Source organism: Dendroctonus ponderosae, unplaced genomic scaffold (assembly GCF_020466585.1).
Source record: "Dendroctonus ponderosae isolate FM_Combo_2020 unplaced genomic scaffold, Dpon_F_20191213v2 Dpon_F_20191213_1, whole genome shotgun sequence".
Taxonomy (NCBI): Eukaryota; Metazoa; Arthropoda; class Insecta; order Coleoptera; family Curculionidae; genus Dendroctonus; species Dendroctonus ponderosae.
The window spans coordinates 17,286,082-17,301,754 of record NW_026017110.1 but is presented as its reverse complement, the minus strand read 5'-3'; the positions used below and the strand labels follow the sequence as shown (position 1 = coordinate 17,301,754).

At 33.6% G+C, this 15,673-nt stretch overlaps 1 protein-coding gene and 1 non-coding gene across 6 annotated transcripts in view; one reads left to right on the top strand and one right to left on the bottom strand.

Moving 5' to 3' along the window:
• Positions 1-15,673, top strand: part of LOC109534913 (poly(rC)-binding protein 3) — a 169,966-nt gene that overhangs the window by 57,306 nt on the left and 96,987 nt on the right. The gene's annotated exons all lie outside the window — the stretch shown is intronic.
• On the bottom strand, positions 14,948-15,113 carry LOC125502701. Its single transcript, XR_007280482.1, has one exon. It is a non-coding gene; the product is annotated as a U4 spliceosomal RNA (small nuclear RNA).

Here is a 15,673-nt window from a genome sequence, read left to right as displayed (position 1 = left end):
TATTAACAGTTGAAGATCAAATTTCAACTTTGTTATTAAACATTATTTAGAAATTATCCCATGTGTAATTGGTAGCATATTGGTATACTTAAGCATTCAAAAAGAAAAGTTACGATCTTTGCATCAAATTACGAAAATTTTCGATATGATATTTTCGATATGATTGATGAAAAGGCACAGCGGCAGTGATGTTTTCTGTCGTTAACAGATAGTTACAGGTGGATAGCCCTTGTCAATAAAAACAATAATTTCTCAAACTGTGACGTACTTTGAATTTCCTTTCACGAATTTGCGGATATGCGCTTAGTTCAGGGGAAATGCTACAAACTAAATAGCACAAGCTGAAAGAACTCACGCCAACAAAGGGTGAGGAGAGTGGTCTCAGGAAGAGAGTGGACGATAGATGTTCGGGTTCCAGGCACAGAGGAACAACTATTGGACATAACCGAATCAGGGCCTTCCAGGGGCACTCAAAGCGCAATAACTGACACTTTCCCAAGCACCAAATAAATACCGAGGAAGGGATAATTCCTACCACGTTTGTACGATACACACAGCAAAAGGAGATACAAATGGAGCACGAGTCAATTAACTGAATACGAGTAGCTGCTTGATAAGAGTGGATAATAAGGAGATTACACAGGCACTAGCTTGTTTGCAGTTAACCATTCAAATGTTTGGTGTTGTATAGATTATTTATGTAAATACCAAAGCCCGCAGAATTCGAGGTTATGAGAACAAGTTGACTTGTCGAAAGTACGTTGCGCAGTCAACGAATCTTGTTGAATTTACCGTTTATCCTTGTCTATCTTATTGTCACTCTGTATAATTCCATGGTAACCGGAATTTTTAATAATTACGAAGCAACAGGTATTTTCGCAATGTTAATTAGGCATATTACCTTGAAAAACATAACTGCCGTATTTCTGATACAGTTTTTTGGAAATTTCTCAGTTTTTAATAACAATTAACTTCTTTTACTGTTCTTCTGTACTCGTATAACAGCGCCAGACAACACCTCCAGAGGAATGACGCCAATTTTTAATCACCCTGTATATGACCATTTAGCACAAAAATCGAAAATGATTCTTCATAAAAAAGAAGTGACATATAATGATTGAAAATGTGGAAAATCGAATTCCATTTACCCGCTTTTATCGTATTTCGATGTATTATTTTGTATTGGGCGTACCGACGTCCCGCCGTTGCCTCCGTCACTCGTGGGTTTTGGCGTGACAGCAGCAGTGACAAACATCCGAGCATCAGACAGCTTTTGGGATTGTCTCGTTTCCCATCAAATGTCATGGAATCCTTTTTACCTTAACTGAATTATTTATTATTTTCGATGTTGGCAAAGCTGGTTCTGTCTCGTGCTCGTTTGCCCGCGACTTACGGGAATTTGCAAAAGTAAATGTCATCGTTACTTTATCTTAAATTACTATCGGTGCCGTCTTTATTTCGCTGGTTGACAAGAACCGAAGATTTTCGATACATTTGAATGTCTACGTCCCCTGCCAAGGTAAGCAACTGACGGCTGAATTCAGCGTGCTTTGCGTTTCCCAAATCGGTGTAATCGAGCGATCAAGAGTCGGAAAGCGGTAGCAGAATTTCTCATGCAACGCGTCACTTTTGACCAAGGCTTTCGAATCATACTTTATCTGACATTCATGATTTCACATAAGTACCTAGATTAATTTTCAATTAAATATATGGGTCACAGAAAAGAATAGGCACAAATCTAAGGTGTTTTATTACAGTCGAAAATTATGTCCATTTTTGATGTAAAATTATTTTGTTTATGTAGTATGGGTATTGAATATCGGGCTCATGCCTATCTCACCTTCTATGACGATGTGTTCGGACTATACAGGGTGATTCAAAATTGGCGTCATTCCTTTTAAGGGGTGATAGAGGCTCCCTTAGGGAGTACCAGAAAAATATTGAAATTTTTTTTTTCGAAAATTTCTAGAAGATATTAACAGTTGAAGATCGAATTTCAACTTTGTTATTAAGCATTATTTTGAAAGTGTTTCATGTTTAATTGGTAGCATATTGAAATACTTAAGCATTCAAAAAGAAAAATTACGATCTTTGCTTCAAATTACCAAACTTTTTGATATAAAAAAAATATATTCTACAATTTTTTGATGAAAAAGTACAGCGGCAATGATGTTTTTTGTCATTAACAGATAGTTACAGGTGGATAGCCTTTGTCAATAAAAACAATAATTTGTCAAACTGTGACTTAATTTGAATTTCCTTTCACGAATTTGCTGATATGCGATTAGTTCAGGAGAAATGCTACAGTAACATATCAGAAGCTGAAAGAACTCACGCCAACAAAGGGCGAGGAGAGTGGTTCCAGGAAGATAGTGGACGGCAATAGATGTTCGGGTTCCAGGCACAGAAGAACAGGTATTGGACATAATCGAATCAGGACCTTCCAGGGGTACTCAGAGCACAATAACTAACACTTTCCCAAGCACCAAATAAATACCGAGGAAGGGCTACATTCCTACCGTTTGTACGATGCACACAGCACAAGGAGATACAAATGGAGCACGAGTTAATTAACTGAATACGAGAAGCTCCTTGATAAGAGTGGATAATAAGGATATTACACAGGCACTAGCTTGTTACGTTACCCAATTCGAGGTTATGATAACAGGTTGACATTTCGAAAGTACGTTGCGCAGTCAACAAATCTGGTTGAATTTACCGTTTATCCTTGTCTATCTTATTGTCAGGCTGTATAATTCCATAGTTACCGGAGTTTTAAATAATTACGAAGCAACAGGTATTTGCGCAATGTTAATTAAGTAGATTACCTTGAAAAACATTGCTGCCGTATTTCTGATATAGTTTTTTGCAAATTTCTCAGTTTCTAATAACAATTAATTTATTTTACTATTTTTCCTGTACTCCTATAACAGCGCCAGACAACACCTCCAGAAGAATGACGCCAATTTTGAATCACCCTGTATAAACAAGGGTAATTGCTCAGATCAGGGGCTTTCAAAATAGTTATAACATTGTAGTTTATCCCAGTGCTAGCATTTTTTATTTGAACTAAAAAATCCGTTTTCGGCCAGAATTGCAATGCTTTCTTTCGGAAAATGTGCTTGACAAAACAATGGAAATATACAAAACAAACGTCATTGTCGGAATTTTCGCCAGTGACGTTGCCACGTCTACATCTCTCTTTTCCTTAGGCTGCCTTTGTAGCTATTGGTGTTTTTTTTTATTGGTTTTGATTAATTTGGATTAGCTTGTGTTAGTTTCGGTGGGGTTAGGTTAGCTTAGCTAAAACTTCATTTCTTCATTTTAATTTTATTTTTATGAAACCTGTGCACTTTTTTTATTTCTTTCACATTTTATTTATTGCATGTCTTTTGATTTTCTTTGTTGTTTGCGTTGTGCCTCCCAATAAACGACGTTTACGCGATTTTATACTTTCAACCTCTTAAATAATTTTAAAACTTCGTTTCCTTTTTGTGACACTGATTCTGTCGCGCGCATAGCACTGTTTTGTGCTTGCAACTCTTTACCTTTGGCATCTTACTTCTTGTTAAATTTTGTGTTTTTGTAGATATTTATTATTTTAGTGGAGGCTTTACAACACTGGTGTAAACTATGGTTTCTGAGCGTCCAATGCCCGTTGCGTAGTAGGAAAACTGTTAGTATCGACCAGAAAAAGTCCCTGATCTTAATTACCAAAAATAGGACATTCGATGCATGGTCCTGGTGCTGATTTCAATCGGCGGCGATTTTCACTTTCTTCGACTACTTTACTACGACACGTTTTACTTCTTTCTCAGATAAATCAATTTTTTGTCATTTTCTCGTTGTTCATGTAGAATAGTCGATCGGTTGTTTCAATGGGAGCCCAAGATTTATTTACCACTTTTGAAAATTGTCGAATGATCGATTAGAAAGCACAGCAGCCAAAATTACTGTTTGGTGTACAATGAACGAATAATTGGACCATTTTTCCTTGAAAACAAGGCAAATAATGCCGTAAGAACGAATAGCGAACGTAATCGGGCATCGATAACGCATTTGAGTTAATGAAGAAAAATACAATTGAGTTAAATATTTACGGTTTTGCAAGAGTTTGATTCTGGTCATTTCCCGGCTTGCTAAGTAGAAATGGCCTCCGCATCTTTGGATTTCAATCCTATGGAAAATTATTATTACTAATTGCCAATTAGACTATAGCCAATTAGATATTAGACACTTTATCAAATAAAATACGGCCGCATGTAACCAATAATGTTACTGCTAATTTTACCAAAAGGGAGCAATATATACTCACCAAATATCATATCTACATAATTCTGAAATGTATCCATTATAAATTGAATGCTTTGCTATAGAATACCAAATTTTTTATTTATTTAAAGTATCCACAGCAAAGATAAACTTGACATTGTAATACATTTTAAGGTTTGAAGAGCCGAATAAAAGAACTAATCGCAAATACACTGTAACGCTGACATGTTTGTCGTCAATTGTCTCCATGAATGGGTTATTGTTGTTGTTATTTTTCTATAAAAAAAATACGAAAATTGATTTTTTTCCACCATAAATTTTCCCAAAGTTTCAGCAGGTTCAGCAATTTTTTATTTCCAGTGTTAAACATTACTGTAGGTACGCATGTTGTGTGAAATGAGGATTGATCTAAGCAAGCTTAATAGCAAGGTTCAAATCAAATTTTCTAGAGCTAATTTAGCTTCCAGAAATCAACTCAGATTTTTCGGAAAATCTCTGAATTGTCCGTCATATATTTTCTAGTCACTGAAACAGATTTCCTCACACGCATTTTCCATATATTTGGCTGATTTCAATTTTTTCTTTTATATTTGTTTTGTTTAATAATGAGAAGTTGTCATTTCGTGTTGCATATAAGAACAAAAACAAGAAATACCGTAGATTTTTCTCCTCTAGCTGTAAGCAAGTTATCAGAAAAAGTGTTGCAATTTATTTGACTATTTTGATTATTTTACTCGAAAGTTTCATTCATATGATGTCTACCACACTTGAATACGTTTGTGACTGATGTCATGCATACAATTTGTAAAAAAATCATTAATTGTAAGCGAATAATTAACTTGCATGCGTGGTCAACACGTTTTTCTCATCATTTTAATCAGAAAAACGAATTACGCAAGAAATGTGATGAACCCATTGAAAAACACGCTGGAATCCTTAATTTAGAAATAATCAATATTTTCTGTACATTTTGGATCGTTTTTAAACGGTCACAATTTTTAACCAACCAAATCTTCCGTACTGTGGACCTAACCTTATAATCACCTTTTTATACGTTTGTTGGGAAGGTTCCTAGATTGTGGAGTAAGTGGTCGATGTTCACAAAACATTCAAGTCACTTAACACGCCTCGAATTCCACATTATTTTCATAAAAAAATTGCGAGGAATGTAACAAACTTATTGAAAAACACGCTTGAATCCTCAGTTTAGATCGATATCGATGTATTAATCGATATTTTCTGTCCATTTCGAGTCATTTTTGAATGGTCACGATCTTTAACTGACAAAATCTTCTTTATTGTAAACCCAAAATCTTTACATTTGTATGTTGGGAAGCTTCTTGGGTCGAGATAAATCCAATAAGGGAAATAAATCCAAAAACCACGCCTCGATTTCTACAAAATTTTCGTCAGAAGAAAGCGAGGAATATAACAGGAATATAAAGAACTCATTAATAAGGCGCTTGAATCGTCAGTTTAGAAATAATCGATATTTTCCCATGTCCATTTTATGTCCATTTTGAGTCATTTTTGAACGTTCACGATCTTGTACCTACAAAATCTTCCTTATTAAAAACCCAAATTCTTTATATTTGTATATTAGGGAGCCTCTTAGGTCGAAATAGTTCCAATGAGGGAAATAAATCCAATAAAACCCACTTGTAAAATATAGATTTTTTATTTTCATTAACAAAAATTTCATAATGGTGGGGTAAGAGTTCGATTTTCGCAAAAAAATCAAGTCTCTCAACAGGCCTCGAATTCTACATAATTTTCATCAGACGAATGCATGGAATGGAACAAACTTATTGAAAAACACGCTTGAATTCTCAGTTTAGAAGTAATCGATCTTTTCTGTACATTTTGAGTCATTTTCGATCGTACACGATCTTTAACCGACAAGTCGTCCTTAGTATAAGCTCAAACCTTCATATTTGTACATTGGGAAACTTCTTTTGGTTGAAATAGTCCCAATGGGGGAAATAAATCGAAAAACTAAACTGGCGAATTTGAATTCTGCATCATTTTCACTAGAAGAATGTGACGAACGTAACAAACTTATCGAAAGACGCCGTTGGATCCTCATTTTAGAAATAATCGATATTTTCTGCCTATTTTCAGTCATTCTTGAAGTACATCATCTTTAACCGACAAAATCTTCCTTATTATAAACCCAAAATATTTATATTTGTATATTAGGAAGCTTCTTGGGTCCAATTAGATCCAATGAAGAAACCCAAAAAAACATACTTGTGAAATTAAGATTTTAGAGAAAAAATTTCATTTCTGTTTCGAAAATGGTCAATTTTCGCAAAAAAAATAAGTCTCTCAACGCGCTTCGCATTCTACATTTCATCAGAAGGCATGTGACAAACTTATTGAAAAATACGCTTGAATTCTCAGGTTAGAAAGAATCGATGCTTTCGGTCAATTGTGAGTCGTTTTTGAACGGTCACGATCTTTAACCGACAAAATTTTCTTTATCATATGCCCGAAACGTTTGTATGCATGTGTATATTGGGAAAGTTCATACGTCAGAATCAATCCAAAGAGCACAGAAAAACACGTTTATGAAATTATATTTTTGATAGTTTTAATTGATCGATTTTCGCAAAAAAAAGTCAATTCTCTCTAAGTCGTCGCATTAAGTATATTCACATACAATCCACTCAAAAGCTTATAACTGATATAGAAAGTTAATCAGAATGTGCCTCGAAGGCACAACATTCGCCAACTTTTCGTCATAAACCTGAAAGCTCATTTCTATTTCGAAGTGAGATTTAATCTTTAACTATACATTTCAACTCCTTTTGAATTTGACGAGCAACAGCTATTGTTCCATTTCCAGACATTTGGAGTCGCTTCAAAAGTTCAAAGTAAAGGAGCTGACTGAGGTCTGCAGTGACGTAGACTTGAAGCAGAGAGTTTGAGGTCTTTTCGACATTGAGACTTCTCTATTAATCAATTCGATATTTAATTGAGAAAGTTTTAAGCACTTTGACCCGATACGATCTTGGAGACTTCCTAATTCAATTTGATGTGATTGGGGTGCTTCAGCTTTGGTATATGCAATAAGTTTCATTTTCCGTCCTTAACAGCTTCTCACATGACATTTGATGTATTAAAGATAATTTTGCGTGTTATACATTTTCCTAATTAAGAGAATTATTTCGTTATTTTCTTTCAATGTTTGAGAAACACTTCTCTACACGATGTTCTATAATATTGGAAGTCCTACTCATTGATTAAATACGTATCTAGGTATAAATGATCCAGTAATTTTTTTAAACTTTACGAAAAATTATTATTAATGATAATTTATTTAATAAATCGTTTAATTAATTGGAATTGAAAGCGCACACTCTCATATCATGGCAAAAATATATTTTGCAGACAATAAACTACTAATTTTTATATTGTAATTTAATGTTGTCAACATAATTTACAATTCGTTGAGCACGTTATTTTTCATTTACGCCCGACAAATTTTCAATAACTAATTTATATGAGTATTGACGAGTTATATGGAAAAAGTGACATCATTATTTTGTGCCGGTGTGTATTATATTTGATATTTTCTGATTGAAATTATTGCGACCACTAGTTTATGTTTTTTAAATCACTCATCAGTTTTGACCGTAACTTTCCCTATTTTTCGGCAGCTCATATGGCTGTTTTTATCATATATTTGAGAACTTGAGGTTTGTAGCGATTTGGTTCAATTATCTGCAATTAAAAAGCTCTAAATTGAGTAACAAAATGGAAACATATTGCCAAAATTTCAACATCTGTTTCAAGTTTCTCAATCTCAATCAAGTTTATTATTTTGATCGAATTTTAACATAAACAGGGTGTTGAAGAACCAGTGAAGGAAAATAAGAGAACAGAGAAAGAAAATAAACCAAAAACAAAATTAACATGATTTCGGAATATCTTGATATTTATTTTGAGAAAGTTTCTATTTTGTTAATCTCCTGCTTAAATGAAGAAGTAAAATGTAATTCACGTGCAACCGAAAAAATTGGCGCGTTTTAGTTCATTTTTAAATACACTTATTCATTTTAAAACTGGATTATTTTGCAAAAAATGTAGATACACCCCTACCGTGGTTTCAATATAAAATAATTTTGCCACATACAGGGTGTCTTTCAATCACTGCATACAAATAAACATTTCTTTATAAGAAATTAACAACAAAAAAACTACTAACATTCAAATGATCTAAACTGGCACATTTTCTCTATGCTTTAAAATAGATCGATATAGAGTTTTTTAAATCTATTATGGAAACATTATTTTAATAGAGAAACAACGTAAAATAATTTTTGGCAAATTTTCATTTGGTCTTATACACCAAGCAAAGCAAAAGTGGCTCGAGCTGGACCTGAAACAATCCAAATATTAGTGAAATCAGCATATTAGCAGAATCAGCAGTGAAAACGGGAAATTTTGCAGCTCGAGCTTCCTAACAAATTACATGTTGTTATAGAGAGTTGGAATTGTATGGGATTCAACTCGTCAACTTTTAATGATGAAACTGCTGTTTTCGAATAGAACAAAACTGCTGTTTACAATCCCACATGCCAAATGAAACTGGCTGATGATAATTCACGGCCGTCGGGATTTAGGGTTCAATGCAAAAAATAGTTTTTTTTTTATGAAAAAAGCTTTCTGATTAAGCCATTTACTCAAATTACAAATGTGAAGTTGATGCGTTGAGTCTTGGTGGTTTTATCCAAAATCCAACAACACAATTTGCAGATACATACTATGTTGATGTAAAAATATTTATGCTTTGGTTCCTTAATTGCCTTTTACTATCCCTCCAGTATATTGAATCACCCTGTACAGATGGGAGAAAATTTTGAATTAGAAGAACCGGACAAGAGTAACATCTAAACAAATGCAATATTTTTTATTCGGATGGTATATGAATGTTCAATTTCAGATTTGTTCATGTTAGTTGAAAGGTTTGAATTATTTTCTTTACGTAAACCTCAAAAACTGTTAATTTTTTCTGCTTATCTGGTTTCAAACCGCTAATTTTACAGAGAAAAGTTAAGTTGAAAATAAAATTTGTTCAATCTTGGTAAAGCCTAACCCAGTCTGCAACACAATTTTCAAAAAAAATGATTAAAAGCGCCCTTTTCCCAAAATAAAAAACTGATAATTTAATTGGAAAGACTGGTGGACTCAAGATAGCTGCGATATTTTAATTAATTAATTTGTATTCGTCTATTATGGCCAAATTTATCCATTTATACCAGATTTTTTAATACTAGATTAATCATTGGGCTTTCACGATGAAAATTCGTATTTTCTTGCTGCTGATAAATCGACAATTTCTCCGTCATTTTTATTCACAAATTTTAGAAATTTAGCAGGTGAAAGAAATCATGACATGTTAACACATGAAACGGAAAATCTTTCCAATTGATATCACAAGACGATCATAATAAGCGTCTAAATTGGTATATTTTCAAACTCAAAAATATCATGTTTTAAATGGCACTTCCTCTAAATTGTCGCTCGTTTTTTAATTAGGAATAAAAACCTTTCATTTTTACAGAATAGTTGAAACATTTTTGTGGGTTTTTATAGTTAGTTTCGTTTTGTGCATTGAGTTAAAAAAACAAATATAAAGTTGGAACTATTTTTTATGTTACATACAACAATTTCGACCTTTAACCACCGATTAAGGGGTGAATGTGAAATTTGGATCATTTGTACAGAGCAACATTTACAGAAGGTATAATAAATTTAAAAACAATCGTTAAACAAACAAAGAAAAATTTTCATTTGTTGAAAATTATTATTTTTGAGTTTTTGAAAAACTGGAAAGTTTCAATATCAGGTAGAATTACCTCCAGATTTTGTGAGCGATGATTTCTGGAAGCCCTGTATAATAAATTTAACTTTTCCCACCTTCATATGTTGAAAATTTTTGAGTTGTAAACTTTAACGTAAAACCTAGGCACTTGACCGTTTTCGTTAAATATTTGTTGAAAATTAAAGTGAATAATCGGTTAATTAAATTGTGTATTAATCTAAATTAGCAATAAAGAGTGGTGAAAATAGCAAGCTCATCTGTCACCAACACGTGTTTCATTTGCTTCCCTTCTCGCTTATATTCGAATGAATCCCATTGTAATAGCGACTGGATTGATTATCTCTCACGCTTGACTCCAAATTCAGGAAATCGACTTTGCATAAACCACCCCTCAGAAGGAAGCTGGAACGTTTAGGCGTACAAATTGAATAGATAATAATTTAGAGATGCGATCCACACTATGGCATAGAGAGGTGTTAACTTGAGTAAACCGATATGAGCCACATTGAGCCATTTACATTTTGATGGGAATGGAGTTTCTTTTGTGCCACAGACGGTTTTGTTTCCCGTTTCACCGAATATCCGTCTGTATTAAGACTGGCCCTTGCAGAACTTCGTAATTTCTAACAGTCGATGTGGAAACAAGGGTAAATAACGATTATGGTCTCTACATCTAAATTTACTGTTTACAAATGCCTCCAACACAGTTTATTGGGGTTACTCGGCTTGAAATTGCGAATTTAGTAGTTTGATGGGCGTAGTTCTGTGTAACACCAAAAGAAGTTGCAATAAAGTTTGATCAAATATACAGTGCGTCCTATTTAACAATTTAAGAGTTTCATGTATTGCAGCAAACAAAAAAAAACGTCATTAATGTATATTTGTGTCAACTGTGGAAGGCTTCTTAATAATTGTTGCACCACAGGAAAACTGCATGTTTCTCATGCCAAAGAAAACCCGATTTTCTCTTTCAGGTTTTTTGGTTTTGTGCCAATTTTTTTACCAATAAGTTGAGAGTTTGTTGAGTGATTAGAATGAGCTTTTTGTACACACATTAGTAGCCACATTTTTGCGTTCTACTGGAATTAATTGGCCACAGTAGTGGAAATTCTAGAGTGTGAACCGTTTTCTTGGGTTTTTGAAGTTTTTTCTCCTTAACTTAACTGCCACAGCAAATTTGATTTAAAATAATTAATTACCAACAAATTTGACACAATAAAAACTTCCTTGTTTGCCCTAAAATTTATCGTTTCCGACCCTACAACACCTTGAAAAAGTGCTTCTGTAACTTAAACGGTTTCTAACATATTCTCAAAGAGTCTTCAAATAAATAAGTCTTGTAAACAAAAGGACATAAACCAAGGTCAATTGTAGTAAGCAATCAGGTTAACTGTAGTGACTAAATTAAATCATAAACTTTCAGTGTGTAACAACTGGCTACCGCAAAAACGGATTTCGATAATGCAAAAAAAATAATAAATATACCTCAAGAGATTTGATCACACCCACGAAAAGACTTATTTTGTTTTTCCACTTATGAAGATAAACAGCGAAGGCGTTTGAGGATTCAGGTAAAAAATCTGCCCTCGATTGTCTGAATTCAAAACCAGCTTAAACTTTTTTCGGATTTTCGATGAAATCAAGCAATTTATACCGGATGAAAATGCATATTCCAGCTCTTCAATAGGATTGCCAAACTTTCATTGTTTTCAATTAATCGACCATTTAAAATCAGGCCTACATTTCTTGTTCCGATAGCTAATAAATCTTCATTATACACGTAGACATGTTGGTATTTAAACTGTTACATCTAAAATATGTTTATTGTCGGAGTTCGGTGGGAAGTTTCAAAGAATTCTTGCAATAAATCACGGCAAACGACACTCTGTGTTGAAATTTGAAAAAGGATAAGAACATAATTGCACAGTATTTTCTGTATTTGATATTTGATATTGGTTGATTCGTTGATGTGTTATATGGAAGAGCATTTAACGATCATATCAGCTAAACGATGACAGCCTTTAGATGGTAATTTCAATATATGTTTTCAATAAGTGAGTTTTTTTCTATATGAATGACTCAAAAAACAGTAATGTGTGAAAATGTATTCGTTTCCCATTCTGTCCCCATCTGTTTGAAATTAGCTCTGAACACTTTTATTTATAATTCAAATTTTCTACTTTTTGTTGCTGCGATTTGATGCATTTTCACATTTTTGCAAAATTCCTTTCGTCTTTCTAACTGAAAATGACTCATTACTGAGACATCCTGAGCAAAATGTTGAAAAGTGTGTAAAAAAAATTGTGTAAAAAAGTAGAAACGCAAGAAACCGTTATTTGTTTTATTTTTTCGAAACTAATTCGAAAATATTCGATTGATCTAATTTGAATATGTGAATTTAATTCTGTTTACTATGAAATGTTTTTGAATGAAAGCAACTTAAAAATGCGTCAATTATGTGGTCAAAAAGTCCAAAATATCCTTTAATGCGCCAAAGTCCAAAGGACGTTTTCGCCAAGTAATAGGCCTTGGTTCTAGTAAATACGACATTGAACATTTTAAAAAATTTCCTGCTGAAATTATGATATAAAACACGAAATTTTCTTGGAAACATACCTATAACTGAGGACTGAATAAACGGTAATCATAAACGTTCCAAAATCTATTTTGTGCAAGAAATTTCTACTCCCTGTGTAATTCTAATCGAAGAGTGAGTTGCGGCAGCAACTTTAAAAGCTATAAGAAACTAGAACCAAACTTTAACGCCTGTTAAAAATGTATTTCCAGTTTATTTTTTAAATAGTTAAATTTACACATTTTTTAAAGAATTTTAAGTGAAATTTCTAGTTTGTTAACATAACTGATTTAACTCGTGAATTAATTGTAAATGTAATGGTAAGTAAGTGCAATTTTAGTTAACATTTTCAACTAACACTTTTACTTAAAAAAATTCTACCGAAAAATGAGATATTACATCAACAGGACATCGGTAAAGACATTGTAAAAACCGAACAAATCGAGAAACAATCTGGAAAAATGTGCTGCCGAACAAGTAATCCGTTCATAAGTCCTGTTCATACTTTATGGAAAATCGGTTGAAAATTGCTTTCTCGAATTACATCGAGAGTATCAAAACAGCAAACATGTAAACTTCTGAAATTGTTAATTCACTTTCGGGTGAATATTGCTTCGGCAGTAGCGAGTTTTTTTACGAAAATTGTTCATCATTTTCCTCTATGGGAGAAGAATTCAGGCTGTAGTGCTTCGATTCGTTAAACATGAATGTTTCGCAATATTATCCGCAATAGATAATTCGTTTTTACTTAATCCGAGTTTATTTGCAATAATTCCAGTTCTTGTACTTGGAGTATGCACATTCTCAAGTCTTCTCCATCGTCACATATTTGCGATGTTTTTAGGTGCTGGATGAGTTTACAAAGGAAAAGCTTCTGTTAATATATTCACTAGCTTGTTAGAATAACATTTTTTCATTTTAGACTTATTGAGTGAGTTTTACGATATAGACTCTAGTAATTCAAGAAAAATGTCGCAATAGCAACATAAAAGAGATCAAAATGTGCAGAAGTAAAAAAATTATTACCAAAAAAATTTTGTTTCAATTTTAATTTTTTCAAATCATTCAAATCATTTCATTTTCAAAATCAGTTTCACTCAAGAATTCTCCTATATAATAATGTATACATTATCCTGTCAACTCTGTCGACTCAAACTATGTAAATAAAGTCCATACAAGCACAAATTACAGAATTTCATCAAAAGAACCAATCGCAAACTATATCTATATATGCCAAATGGAACAAGATTGGTTCATATTTTACTGTTAAATCCACAAATGAATTATATTATATGAGAATAATGAGCAATGATAATAGCGACTGGCTATAAGTCTGAGTTTATTTTAGGGGCTTTAAATTCCAAACTAATGCATAAAGCCGCCCGCTTTTGTTCGTTAATTTAAGTAAATTAAGTTTCCCTTGTGAGTATAGAATACAAACAGGGGGCAAGGATTACGTTCAAGCCTATTATTTGGTGGTTTAAATTGTATGCAACAATTTAAAATCATCAGCGGATAAAGGAAATAGTCTATTACATTATTTGAGTTTTACCAGCACCTTCAAAGTAAAATATCCGATATTGTACCTTTCCCGCAATAAATCTGCATTTAATCTTATTGTATTCGCTTACATACCTATTTATTTCCCAGTTTGGTATCCTACTGGTAAATAACACCAGCTGTGCGTTGCTGTTCCCGCATTGTGAACAAGATATTAAATTCCTAACGTATTCGACGAAAATGTGAAATCACTCCTCACATAATCCGTCGCCCCAAACCTGATAAAAATAATTTTAATGAACTGTTGCAGGGCAATTTTCCATAGGTATTTCCTTGAATAGCGAAACTTTTAAATGGAGGCTTTGTTGAAAAATACCAGTTGTTAAATTAGATTTCAGAGCGCAGGTGAAGCCTCAGAGACATATGAATGACAAAAGTACAAATGTGATGAGTATCATCTGGAAATTTCCATCTATTTTTAAGCAGCTTTGTGTAAAATGTACTCGACCAACTTGCAGACTACACAACGTAATAATGTACTAAATTGGCTCCAATTTGGAAATTTGCCCGTGAGTGAAGAGAATTTTTTAGAATTTGACCTTTCAAAGTACGATCTCCGATAATACTTGAAGAGTCTTTTGTTGTGTGATTTTCCAATTTTCCTCTGGAACAATGAGGGTCGTAGAGCGAAAGTATATTTGCGCAACAGTGAAAGTTTGATGCCTGAATAGAAGAAACAACCTCTTTATTATTCGAAGCATAAATTGATGTACTATAAGAAAGTCTAACCAGAAATATAGCAGAAGAAAACTGTTGATGTTGTGTCGTTGGCAAACGTGAATTTTTGCTATAATAAACAGGGTTAAAGTTTTCAACTAACAATAATCGCACCTCGGATAGACCTCATTGGTTACGATAATGCCACTGTGCAATGCGATAAAAGCAAAAGCAATAAATTCAGAGTCTTGCGATAGCTTTACTGCGAATAGGACGTGCTCGGTAGGAATCCGGACATTCCAATCAAAAAAAGTTTGTTTTGTCGATAGTAAAATTTAAAGCGCATTTCGGACAATATACAGGGCTTCATAGCTAATAAGCATGGATCCTGAGAGTTCGCGGGAGTCCGAATCGGACCACGCTTCCCAGGAAGGCTACTTCCTTAGACCGAAATCCAAGAAAAGAGGTCGAACATCAAAATCTAACCCTTCCTCACCGCCAACACCAACGCATTTGTCCAAAAAACCAGCAACCGACAGGGCTGAAACCTCCATGGCTTCAACGAATCAGCAACAACAATTGTCACTCACCTCAAAAGCAGCCGTAACAACAAAAACAACAACAACAACAATGCCACCACAACATCAACGATTCAACTTCCCACACACCTTCGTAGTAATAGCAACCAAACACAACATCTAGAATTCAATTGGCCCTAGAATGGGAGAAAGTGCGGGAAGGAAACAAGGATGTCATCATCAAGAGAGAGAATGACTTCC